Source organism: Polyodon spathula, chromosome 15, assembly GCF_017654505.1.
Source record: "Polyodon spathula isolate WHYD16114869_AA chromosome 15, ASM1765450v1, whole genome shotgun sequence".
NCBI lineage: Eukaryota > Metazoa > Chordata > Actinopteri > Acipenseriformes > Polyodontidae > Polyodon > Polyodon spathula.
Window position 1 is genome coordinate 31,965,916 of NC_054548.1, and position 12,715 is coordinate 31,978,630.

Here is a 12,715-nt window from a genome sequence, read left to right on the forward strand (position 1 = left end):
GAAGTAATGTTAAAACTGTACAATGCATTAGTAAGACCTCATCTTGAATATTGTGTTCAGTTCTGGTCACACTACAAAAAGGATATTGCTGCTGTAGAAAGATAAGGTACTGCATGCAGGAAATAAAAAATGTGCATTATAAATATCATATGGGAGATACTGAAATTGGAGAAGGTATCTATGAAAAAGACCTAGGAGTTTTTGTTGACTCAGAAATGTCTTCATCTAGACAATATGGGGAAGCTATAAAAAAACGTAGAGGGGGGGGGGGACACAAGAAGGCGTTTCATGGATGCTCGGATACACATTGTGAAAAGTGTTGAATTTAAATCAAGGGAAGTAATGTTAAAACTGTACAATGCACTAGTAAGACCTCATCTTGAATATTGTGTGCAGTTCTGGTCACCTCGCTATAAAAAAAGATATTGCTGCTCTAGAAAGAGTGCAAAGAAGAGCGGCCAGAATTATTCCGGGTTTAAAAGGCATGTCATATGCAGACAGGCTAAAATAACTGAACCTATTCAGTCTTGAACAAAGAAGACTATGCGGCAACCTTATTCAAGCATTCAAAATTCTAAAAGGTATTGACAATGTTGACCCCAAGGGACTTTTTCGACCTGAAAAAAGAAACAAGGACCAGGGGTCACAAATGGAGATTAGACAAAGGGGTGTTCAGAACAGAAAATAGGAGGCACTTTTTTACACAGAGGGTCTGGAACCAACTCCCCAGTAATGTTGTTGAAGCTGACACCCTGGGATCCTTCAAGAAGCTGCTTGAGAAGATTCTGGGATCAATAAGCTACTAACAACCAAAGAAGCAAGATAGGCCGAATGGCCTCCTCTCTTTTATAAACTTCTCTTGACGGCTTTTCCTGCTGTCATGCTGTTGCTATGCGCTTACATCACTGCTATTTCTGAAACACTCAAACATTCCTATTTTTATTTATTTTGTTTCTTTAAACAATCGAACGTTGTTTGCATTATGCAGTTATCCAAATTAAAATGCAATGTAAAATGGACAACACAGCTTCATGCAATTAGGCAAAATGTGCATTTAGCCGATATGCATTTACATCTCATACAGTCATAGAAAATGATACACTAAAAGACAGGACCAGCTTCATGCTATGCAATTAAAAGATTTATGCAGTTATCCAATGTGCAAATAAGTGGAGTCGACTGTTTGTGTGCGTGTAAGTTTTTGCTCAAAAGAGCTAATTGTTTCGGTATGTTTAAATACCTTTGTCAAAGGGAAAGTGAATTTGAAAACAGTGGAGGTAATTGTAGGCTTTGGGTGTCATGGCAACTACACTAATTTATTTATCTTTAAATCTATTAATATGATTGTGATACTGTAGTTGTTGATGTAATCTACTATTCCTTTCTATTTAAAACTTCAGGCATCATGGTATTGAGTTTATTTATCCATGTATTTTCTTTGTCTTCTATATTGTACATTCTATACCGAGCATCAAAAGAAACTTCGCTATAACACATTTATTTTCAAAGAAAATAAGGATTATAAATGATGGACATTGACAAAATGTTTTTTGTTTCTTTTTAAGCACTCCTTCATTCACCTTTTGTCCATGACACGCTTGAGTGACTATGACAGAAGCATATGCATTTAACCGTTTGTGGTCCTACACTACCTGTCAAAAGTTTTAGAACACCTCAATTTTTCCAGTTTTTATTTAAATTTACGCAGTTCAATGTCTCAGTGTACTCTGAAATTAAAGCAAGAACAAATAAACAATTGGAGATAAAAAAGAAATCATGGAATCGTTTTGTTTAACAAAATTGAATAAATTTTTTTGACTCAAGAAGCCACCTTTTGCAGATATAACAGTCGAACACACTCGTGGCATTCTTTCTACAATGGAAATCAAATATTGTTCGGAAAGTTCTTCCCACACTGTTGCAGAAGTTCCCACAGATGTGTTGCACTTTTTTTTGCTTTCACCCTTCTGTCCAGTTCATCCCAAACCATCTCGATGGGGTTTAAGTCTGGAGACTGTGCTGGCCATTCCATGATTTGAAGCCTACCGTCTTGTTCTTTTCTTCTAAAGTAGTTCTGACATAGCCTGGAGGTATGTTTTGGGTCATTATCTTGCTGTAGGATGAACCCCTGACCAACTAGGCGTATACCAGAGGGTATTGCATGGCGCTGCAAAATGCTGTGGTAGCTGTTTTGGTTCAGTGCCACTCACTGTGCAAGTCGCCGACTCTGGATCCAGCAAGAGAGCCCCAGACCATCATGCTTCCTTCTCCATGTTTGACAGTTGGTGTCACACACCGAGGAACCGTCCTTTCGCCTACTCGACGGCGTACAAAAACCCTACGTGATGAACCAAAGATTTCAAAGTTTGATTCGTCGGTCCATAAGACCGCCTTCCAGTCTTCAGTAGTCCACTGGCGGTGCTTCATGGCCCAGGCAAGCCTCTTTTTCTTATTTTGCCATCTTAGCAATGGCTTTCTTACTGCCACTCGACCTGTCAAACCTGCAGCTCGAAGTCTTCTCTTCACAGTTGAAACTGAGGTTTGCTTACTTCAACCAGTGTTAAGCTGTGCTTGAAGCTGTTGTCCTGTGAGCCACCTATCACGCAAGCTGTTGACTCTCAGAAACTTGTCTTGGATTCTGTAGTGGCTTTGGGTCTGCCAGACCTCTTCCTGTCAGAGTTTCCTCCAGTTTCCAAGTGCCTTTTGATGGTGTAGGAAACTGTACTCGCTGACACCTTGGCTTTCTTTGCAATTTCTCTAAAGGAAAGACCTACACTTTTAAGGGTTATAATGGTCTGTCTGTCTTCCTTTGTTAATTGTCTTTTTGTCACCATTATGATAGCAATATACTACTTCCTGCAGTACAATACCGTCCAAATAATGCTTAAGAGGGTGTAGTAACACAGTCTGTTCCAACACTGCTTTTATACAGACAGAGGGTTTGTAAGTAATCAACAAAAGTTGGGACACCTGTAGGAATTGTTAGCATCAACTTTCAAGGCTTAATTTACTTCCATTGCTGCAGAACAGCTGTAAGTTGTTAGCCCATTACTTGTTCCCTGAAAAAGGCCTATTTATATAACTCTGAAATGTACATTATTTTTCAGTTTTTGATAACCTAAACTTTTTTTTAAACCTCTGGCAGTTTACCACTTACCTTTGTACCATTTCAGATTATTCACTGGACTTGAACTGCTTAAATTTCAATAAAAACTGGAAAAATGGGGGTGTTCTAAAACTTTTGACCGATAGTGTATGTCGGACCAGGTTGTTAATAACCGGCATCTAGTGTGTGTGTGTCTATGTATATATATGTGTGTGTGTGTGTGTATGTATGTGTGTGTATATATATATATATATATATATATATATATATATATATATATATATATATATATATATATATATATACATACATACATATACATACATACATACATACATACACACACACACACATATACAGTACTGTGCAAAAGTTTTAGGCAGGTGTGAAAAAATGCTGTAAAGTAAGAATGCTTTCAAAAATAGACATGTTAATAGATTATATTTATCAATTAGCTAAATGCAAAGTGAGTGAACAGAAGAAAAATCTAAATCAAATCCATATTTGGTGTGACCACCCTTTGCCTTCAAAACGGCATCAATTCTTCTAGGTACACTTGCACAGTCAGGGATTTTGTAGGCATATAGTCACGTGTATGATTAAACAATTATACCAAACAGGTGTAAGTTGAAACTCAATCATTAACTGAAACAGAAACAGCTGTGAAGGAGGAATAAAACTGGTTGAGGAACAGCCAAACTCAGCTAACAAGGTGAGGTTGCTGAAGACAGTTTACTGTAAAAAGTCATACACCATGGCAAGACTGAGCACAGCAACAAGACACAAGGTGGTTATACTGCATCAGCAAGGTCTCCCAGGCAGAACTTTCAAGGCAGACAGGGGTTTCCAGATGTGCTCTCCAAGCTCTTTTGAAGAATGCAAAGAAATGGGCAACGTTGAGGACCCTAGACGCAGTGGTTGGCCAAGGAAACTTACTGCAGCAGTTGAAAGACGCATCATGCTTACTTCCCTTCGCAATCAGAAGATGTCCAGCTGTGCCATTGGCAGAAAATTGGCAGAAAACAGTGGGACCCTGGTACACCCATCTACTGTCTGGAGAAGTCTGGTCAGAAGTGGCCTTCATGGAAGACTTGCGGCCAAAAAGCCATACCTCTGATGTGGAATCAAGGCCAAGCGACTCAACTATGCACGAAAACACAGGAACTGGGGTGCAGAAAAATGGCAGCAGGTGCTCTGGACTGATGAGTCAAAATTTGAAGTATTTGGCTGTAGCAGAAGGCAGTTTGTTTGCCGAAGGGCTGGAGAGCGGTACACAAATGAGTGTCTGCAGGCAACAGTGAAGCATGGTGGAGGTTCCTTGCAAGTTTAGGGCTGCGTTTCTGCAAATGGAGCTGGGGATTTGGTCAGAATTAATGGTCTCATCAATGCTGAGACGTACAGGCAGATACTTATTCATCATGCAATGCCGTCAGGGAGGCATCCGATTGGCCCCAAATTTATTCTGCAGCATGACAACGACCCCAGACATACAGCGAAAGTCATTAAGAACTTTCTTCAGCGTAAAGAAGAACAAGGAGTCCTGGAAGTGATGGTATGGCCCCCACAGAGCCCTGATCTCAACGAGTCTGTCTGGGATTACATGAAGAGAGAGAGAAGCAACTGAGGCTGCCTAAATCCACAGAAGAACTATGGTTAGTTCTCCAAGATGTTTGGGCCAATCTACCTGCCGAGTTCCTTCAAAAACTGTGTGCAAGTGTACCTAGAAGAATTTGATGCTGTTTTGAAGGCAAAGGATGGTCACACCAAATATTGATTTGATGTAGATTTTTCTTCTGTTCACTCACTTTGCATTTTGTTAATTGATAAATATAAACTATTAACATGTCTTTTTGAAAGCATTCTTACTTTCCAGCATTTTTTCCACACCTGCCTAAAACTTTTGCACAGCACAGTATATATTAGTACCACTCAAAAGTTTGAGTACACTTAATGAGTACATAAAATTGACAAAGTTTTACGTTGTATACGTTTCTGCAAATACTTGAAAATGAAAACACATGTTACAATATACAAAACATAAAGAGTATCAAAGCAATGTTCAAGAACATTGAAAATTGTCTCTAAATCTTGGATTCCTCAAAATAGCCACCCTTTGCCTTAATAACAGCCTCACAAACACAAGGCATTCGCTTAACAAGTTTCAGCAGGAAATCACCCGACATGCCTTCCCAGCTCTTCTGCAGCAATTCCCAGAGATGTAGGGCACTTGTGGGTAATTTTGCTTTGACTCTTCTGTCCAGTTCTTCCTATACAAGCTCTATGGGATTGAGGTCTTGAAACTGGGCACGTCATTAGATCGACCTCACTTTCCTCCTTCGCCAGATAGTTCTTGCACAATTTTGAGGTGTGTTTTGGGTCATTATCTTGCTGAAGAATGAAGGACTGCCCAGCTAGCCATAATCCTGATGGAATGGCATGCCTCTGAAGTATGCTATGATAGCCATGCTGGTTGGGCTTGCCATGGACTAGGTAAAGATCACCAACTCTGTCACAGGCAAAGTAACCTCAGACCATGACACTGCCTCCTCCATGCTTGACAGTGGGAACCACACATGCAAAACTCATGCACTCGCCCTCTCTGCGTCTTACAAATGGTGGTTGGACCCAGATATTTCAAATTTTGACTCATCGGTCCATAAGACTGACTTCCACTCCTCAAACATCCAGTTTGTGTTTTTTGGCCCAGGCAAGTCTCTTCCTCTATTCTGCACTGTTAACAATGGTTTCTTTGCAGCAATTCTTCCAGTTAGGCCAGCTTCACGCAATCTCCTCTGAACAGTTGATTTTGAAACATCTGTACTTCTAGTAACATTTAGCTGAGCTTGTATTTCAAAGGCAGATAATCGCCGGTTTCGCAGACTTATGACTCGAATGAACTTGTTCTCTGATTCTGAGGTCATCCTTGGCCTGCCTGACCTTGTTTGGTCCTCATGAGTGCCAGTTTCTTCAAATCGTTAATGGTCTTGGCCGCAGCAGTTACAGACACTTGCAAAGTTCTTGCGATTTGTCTTAGATTGACCTTCATTTCTTAAAGTAATTACATTTTCTTTGCTTAACTGAGCGTATTTTGCCATTTTCTGCTCCCTTACATTCAGGAATGACAAACTTAGCCTATGCTACCTATATTTATAGTAATCATGGACCCTCACCTGTTAACAATAATTGGTAACAAAAGGTTATTTAGGTAACATGCTAGTTAACTCAGAGAACATCTAACAAAGACAGTTATACTTAGGCCAGTATTCTAACACCATGTTATACACATTTCAGACTTTTAACTGACTTGGGCTTCAGACTGAAATCTCCTTGCTTTGGGTGACCATTTCATTGAAATTGACAAGATTTACATTTTCATTTAAAAATAAAATTTTTGAATGCAATTCACTTATGATTATCAGCTTATATAAGTACATGTATCATAATGAAATACTAAGTGTTTATAAACAAGTTTATACAGTTAAAAGCATAGCTAATCATGAAAAATCTGGTTTCAAGCAGGTGTACTCAAACTTTTGACTGGTACAGTGTGTGTGTGTATGTGTGTATATATATATATTATATATATATATATTATATAATATATATATCATATATAATATATGATATATATATATTATATTATTTTTTTACCCAATATAGTTATACCCCGCCACCAGAGGACCCAATACAGAGTTATGTCTCGCAGTCGCTGCATGGTTTGTTTAAAGTTATTGTTTTTATTTTTTTATTTTTTTTTACACATTACCTTAAGTTGCTGTTCTTCAGTAAAGGTGTATTTTCCATGCAAAGTTAAAGGGCACTTCAGAAGCAAATCATATTCAAAGCACTTTTTTATTATTATTTGGCATACAGTACCAAAATAAATAGTCAAAACAAAGTGAATGACATTTTCCTTCAGACTCTAACAAATAGTTCTAGTGTCACACTAATATCTGCGTGGTTGGAAAATAACTTAAAAAAAAAAAAAAAATAAAATAATAATAATAATAATAATGGCTTTTCAAATAAACATGGTTCCTCTTTTTTGTGTGTTATGTAAGCAATAAGGCACGACAGGGTGTGGGATATACTCTAATATCCACACTCCCCAGGAGCGTTAAGTCACGAGGCAAAGCCAAGTGGCTTTAACCGCCTGGGGCGCGTGGATATTAGAGTATATCCCTCACCCTGAAGTGCCTTATTGCGCTTATAAAATGTATCAACAAACATAACAAAAAAAAGTAAAAACATGTTTCATTTAACAAAGTAATTTTTATTAAATATCCTTCCACTTATGCCTGGCCTTAGAAAAAATAGTCCCTTAAAACATAAAAAAAAAAATAAAAAATGCATTAATTAAAAAATAATTTCAGGTGTTGAATTGAACATTGCCATTGAAAGTGCAGTTTTGATTCATTACACTTTCTGTAATTCTTAAAGTAAAATATTACTTTTAAATCATGCAGCACAAATAAGACTGCCTTTAATCATACAGGCCCTTCACAAGACCTGAGAGAGTGAGAATGCAATTTTTTTTTTTTTTTTTTTTTTTTTTTTTTTTTTAAATCATCCTTTGTTATTGGGGGTAGTAGCAGGAGGTATCCATACCAGATTTGTGCTACAGCTTCACAGTGGCGAGAAAGACGTTATTTGCATGGAATACCTGGTTACTTATCAAACTGGCTTTGTAATTTACAGCTTAGTAACCTGGAGAACTACTGGACCAGTGATAGGAAACAGTTTAAACAATGCAGGGCATAGCAGAAGGCATGATACTATCATACCTGGACACATTTAAATGGTATGGCAGGAACTGTTGAGATGAATTTATAAATGTTCGGTATCAGATCACACAGCTGCGCAGGGGGTGGGTCTATTGGCAGGCAGGTAGACTAAAGAACGGACACTGGGAGCAACGGCAACAAAACATCTTTTAACCCCAAAGTCTCTCTTAAGAGGGGCCCAAATATTTTGTGAAAAGCTGAAAGTTTAAGAGATATTTTTAAGAAACTATTTATTTTCAAAATGGGATCGGGAAACTCAGTAGTTCAGGGAGAAGGAACAGAGCGATCAGAATGGCGAGTTTTGAATTTATTTGAATACTTTTGCTTTTTTTCACTACTTCATTTGTGTCCAATTCAGATTTATTCAATATCTCATGTACAGTTCGGTTTCCCAAAAGTTCAGCATTTACATAAATCTCATCGGTCATGTTTACTGCGATAAATTCCAATATGTCTGCCGTTTTTGTTTTTAAATTCTAGTTTGTATGGATATCTGCCAGTGATTTGCCCGTTTTTGAAAAAAGTGCCAACCCATGGTGATATCAACACCCCCATGTGACCTTTTTTGACCAATCAGGATAGAGTATTTAAAATACCCTTTTTACAATTTACGATATGCTATGGTAAATTAAGATTAGGCATTGAACAAACGAATAACGAAAACTATGTTAAAAAAAAAAAACATACATCCTAAGATTTCAATTTAACTGCTAACTTCAGCCTACCCTAGAGGTTTTGGCAATCGGTTATTGAGGTTTTTTTTTCGTTATGTTTTACATAGTAGCAACTGTAACACATAGGAGATACCAAGGTAGACTATTAATTTAAAAGAAAAAGGCAGGGGACATGTGCTCACCTTGTGTCCATCTTGAAACTTATTTTCCTTTTGATGCATCATGAGTAAATAAAACTTTATTTAAAAGCTTTAGAATCTGTGGGGGAACATGAACTATTGTTAAGGTAATGAGAAATCTTTCCGGACACTCTTTTTATAAAAAAAAAAAAAAAAAAATCAGTCTTTTAAGGTGCACTTTTACAAGCCATAGATTTATGTAAATTATGAAAAATTCTGAACAAGATGCATAGTTTTTATGTCAGTGAAATGCATGTATTAACTAATTTAGAATTGCATAAGATAGCTAAATAAATGGACGCATTACGGTAATGAGATTTCAACAGTAAAAAACTTCAACATATAAAAAAACAGTAAAAATTAATTATGAAAAATTGTAAAAATACATTTGTTGTCAAAGAATGGCTTTTCTTTGCAGTGATTATAATCTTTTGTCATAGTTATGTATTTTTTAAAAGATATACACCTCAGACACATCTGGGTCTCCATCGGTGCATCTCTCTTTGCTGCAGTCACAGCAGACAAACACCTGCTATCTTGCAAATTATTACTGTGAGACTTACTGGATGTGATGGAAACTAAATGTTGAATTCCCAACAAAAAAAAGCTGTTTTATCTGAAAGTCTGTGAAACTGAAGGCAAACAAAGCAGAACATGACCTAATGAAGCCAGATTAAGTTTTTCTTCCACTCCACTCTAAATTTTTGTCTTCATGTTTTTTCATAATTTCTTATCAATATTGATTTCAGTGCTTTCCTTTTGACTTTCTGTGGTGTTGGCCGCTTTACTTGTAGAAAACTCGAATTGTAAACATTTGCCATGTTGAGGAACGAGTCTTACCAACAGTATACCATCAGTATACAGTCTCAGATTCTGACTGCACAGCAAATATAACATGCGGGGGGGGGGGGGGGGGGGGGGGGGGGCTCTCATTATGGGGCAATAACCTCCCCCCTCTCTTTTGTTTTGAAAAATGGGTTTTGAAGGTTTTTTTTTTTTTTTTTTTTTTTTTTTTTTTCCCCAGTTTTTTGGCACACTGACCCATTTTCCTGCGATCTCTACTGGCCCCGGGCCATGGTTAATGTCGAACCCTGATCTCACAGTGATGCTTAGTTTGCATACCTAATTAGAATTTGTTCAATTCATGCTGCTTTATCGAAGAACTGTGACTTTCAAATCTATCCGTGCACCAATGCAAACGTGCGCTGCAGTTTTTTGTATTGCACATACCTATGAATAACACGCACTATTTTCACCACCTTGGTATTGGTTGTTAACACTACATTCCTCTGCACACTTCACATGGCAACAAGCAGTATACAGTAGGCTACTACATCTGCCTTAGTGCAAGAAAAAGCAGATCAAGTTCAAAGTCTGAAACACACTGTGGGGCACTTAGATTTTTTTAAATTTTGTTCAACGCAATGCGTTGGAATTTTTTTTTTTTTAAATGAATAGTAGGGTTTGACTTTTAGGTGTAATGTGACGCCTCCCTCCCTTTGCACTATTCTGACTATAGACAGAACAAAATGACTTCAGAATGAGCATTTCTGCTGTTCTACCCTACTTTATCAAGTAGAGGGGGCTGTCTGGGATTTGTCGCGTCTCAGCTCTCTGTTTCACTTGGCGTCTCAGCTCTCGGTTTCAGTGGACAGGAATTGTGGTGTATAGTGAAAGCTCTATCCGAGGCTCACCAGATTACCCCTTATGAAGTACCATCCAGCCCACCCCAGACAGTTGCCATGCTGAGGTGCAACGGAGACCGCACTTGGTTGATCCCGGGAACCAGCATCATCGCCGTTGTGTGTGTGCGCATGTGCCAGTGAGGCCCCAGATAGGCTGATCCCTGGAGCTAGCATTACATTCAGCCATCGACAGCAGGCCAGTAGGAAAGCCATGATTTAGACAGAGGGAGGAAAAGCACTGAAGGCTCATAGGTAACAGTGAAGCTACGTCTTGGTTCATCCCCACCACTACTATCTTATTTTATCTTGGTGAAAATCAAGTCCAATATTAGCATGAAATAAATAACAGCTACTCATCATTTAATGAAAAAGTGTAGCTTCCAACATTTGCTAACTTAGACTCCATCAAGCATTTTCTTTGCTATTTTTTGTACCGTAATCAAAAATAATGCAATTTCCGATCTAATGTCAGTAACATGTAGGCATTATTACAGGGCTCTACGTTTAGATTTTTTTGGGACACTGAGCTAGTGTTTTTACTGGCCCGGATGCAATTTTATCTGGCCCAATATAATAACAGTCTACAGTAACCATATTTTGTTTGAAATTATTGCCAATTTTATTGTCTTGTTTTTAGCTATTGTTAACAGACCCCTTCATGAGTTCAGCTGTAATGACTATACACAGCAGCTTCTGCAGCTGTTTCTAGCCAGTCGTGAAACAGCTTCCAGGAGCATGGCACTGGCAAACTTTGAATGTGTGAAACGAAATAAAATAATGTATATAGCAAGTGCTAAAAGAAGTAATCCAGACTTGGGTAACATTGAAATTAGAAAGGTAATTAACGTTATGATGAATATAAAGACTAAATACTAAGTGTTAAGCAGAACAACACAGTGACTAATATAAGATATTTGTATGGAATGGAGTTATTTTTTAACTCTGGACTTCAGTTCAATGTAAAACATCTACTGTTGACTTTCTGTTAATGGATACAGTAATAACGTTTGCACTGATCATTAAAAGTACAACCAGGTTGAATTATTTACAGGTTATTGAATAAACAAATAATTAACTTGACTTGGATTCATCTGATGTCAGTACTTGATGGCTAGTTGCAATTAGTAATATTAAACTATTGTAATGTATTTTCTATTGTTTTGGCCAGGTTACAATATTTACACTATTAATATTGTTTTATAAATATTGTTTGTTAGAATTAAACAGATGTGGAATATTTAGGTTGCTATATATGGGTGTTATTTTATTCAGAGTACACTACAGCAAAAATTATTATTTGGTGGTTTGCGCAGTGTTATGGTCCTTTGCTTTAATTGGAAGAGATACGCGCTGTGACGTTGCTGCGCATTGAGTTCTGTATTTTAATTCAGTAAACAAAAGGAAAAACTTGTGCCTAAGGAAATAGGGTACAAAGCGACGAAATCTTGTCTTGGACATTGTACACTTTATGAACCCAGCTAAACTTTATCGGCTTACACTGTTATACCGTCTGCTTGTACACATGTATTTGCCTTTTATTATTGGGAGCATTAGTTCTTGTGGAAAACTGGATTTGTAAAAGATTTGCCATGTCACAGGAACGAGTACCACCAACACAGCACTTCGGCACGCAGTCTCAGATTCTGACTGTACAACAAATATGACGTGCAACAGGAAAGTTAGGATTAGTTTGTAGTTATGTTTTTAAAAAATGGTTTGTAAATGAGTTTTCAGCTTTTTGGCACACTGGCCCATTTTCCTGGTTCATGAAATGCAAGCCATGTGCACTATATATATTATATTAGTTAATTGTAACTGGCCCTTTCGGGCCTGTGGTGCTTCATAACTACCGGCCAAACTGTGATCTCTACCGGGCCGTCGGGCCTGGTTAATGTTGAACGCTATTAATATACTATAAAAGTCAATGTAACAATAAGAAAACCTGGAGATTACAATTTTCCAAGTCTAGTTACATCCAGATTTATTTTGGGAGACATTCCCAGCATGTTTATAACTAAACACATTAGTAAACAGCTTGGTAAAGCACATTTTCCTAGTGTTACTGCTATGATGCATGGCACATCAATTGTAATACGGTACTATTGGCAAAACATCACACAAAAATACATTTGTTTATTCTATTTCAGTGGTTGCAGTATTTTGTTATACAGTCTCATTGATTTATTGAGATCAGCAACTAGTTAGCTCTCACACACTTTTTAGGAAGTCTGAATATTTCTTTATTAAACTTTCAGTGGATTATCCTCCTGCTTTCATCTCAGCTGTG

General features: G+C 37.6%; 1 protein-coding gene across 2 annotated transcripts in view; it reads left to right on the top strand.

Annotated features, from left to right (window-relative positions):
• The window catches only part of LOC121327813 (periodic tryptophan protein 2 homolog), a 107,775-nt gene that overhangs the window by 60,788 nt on the left and 34,272 nt on the right, over positions 1-12,715 (top strand). The window lies entirely within an intron of this gene.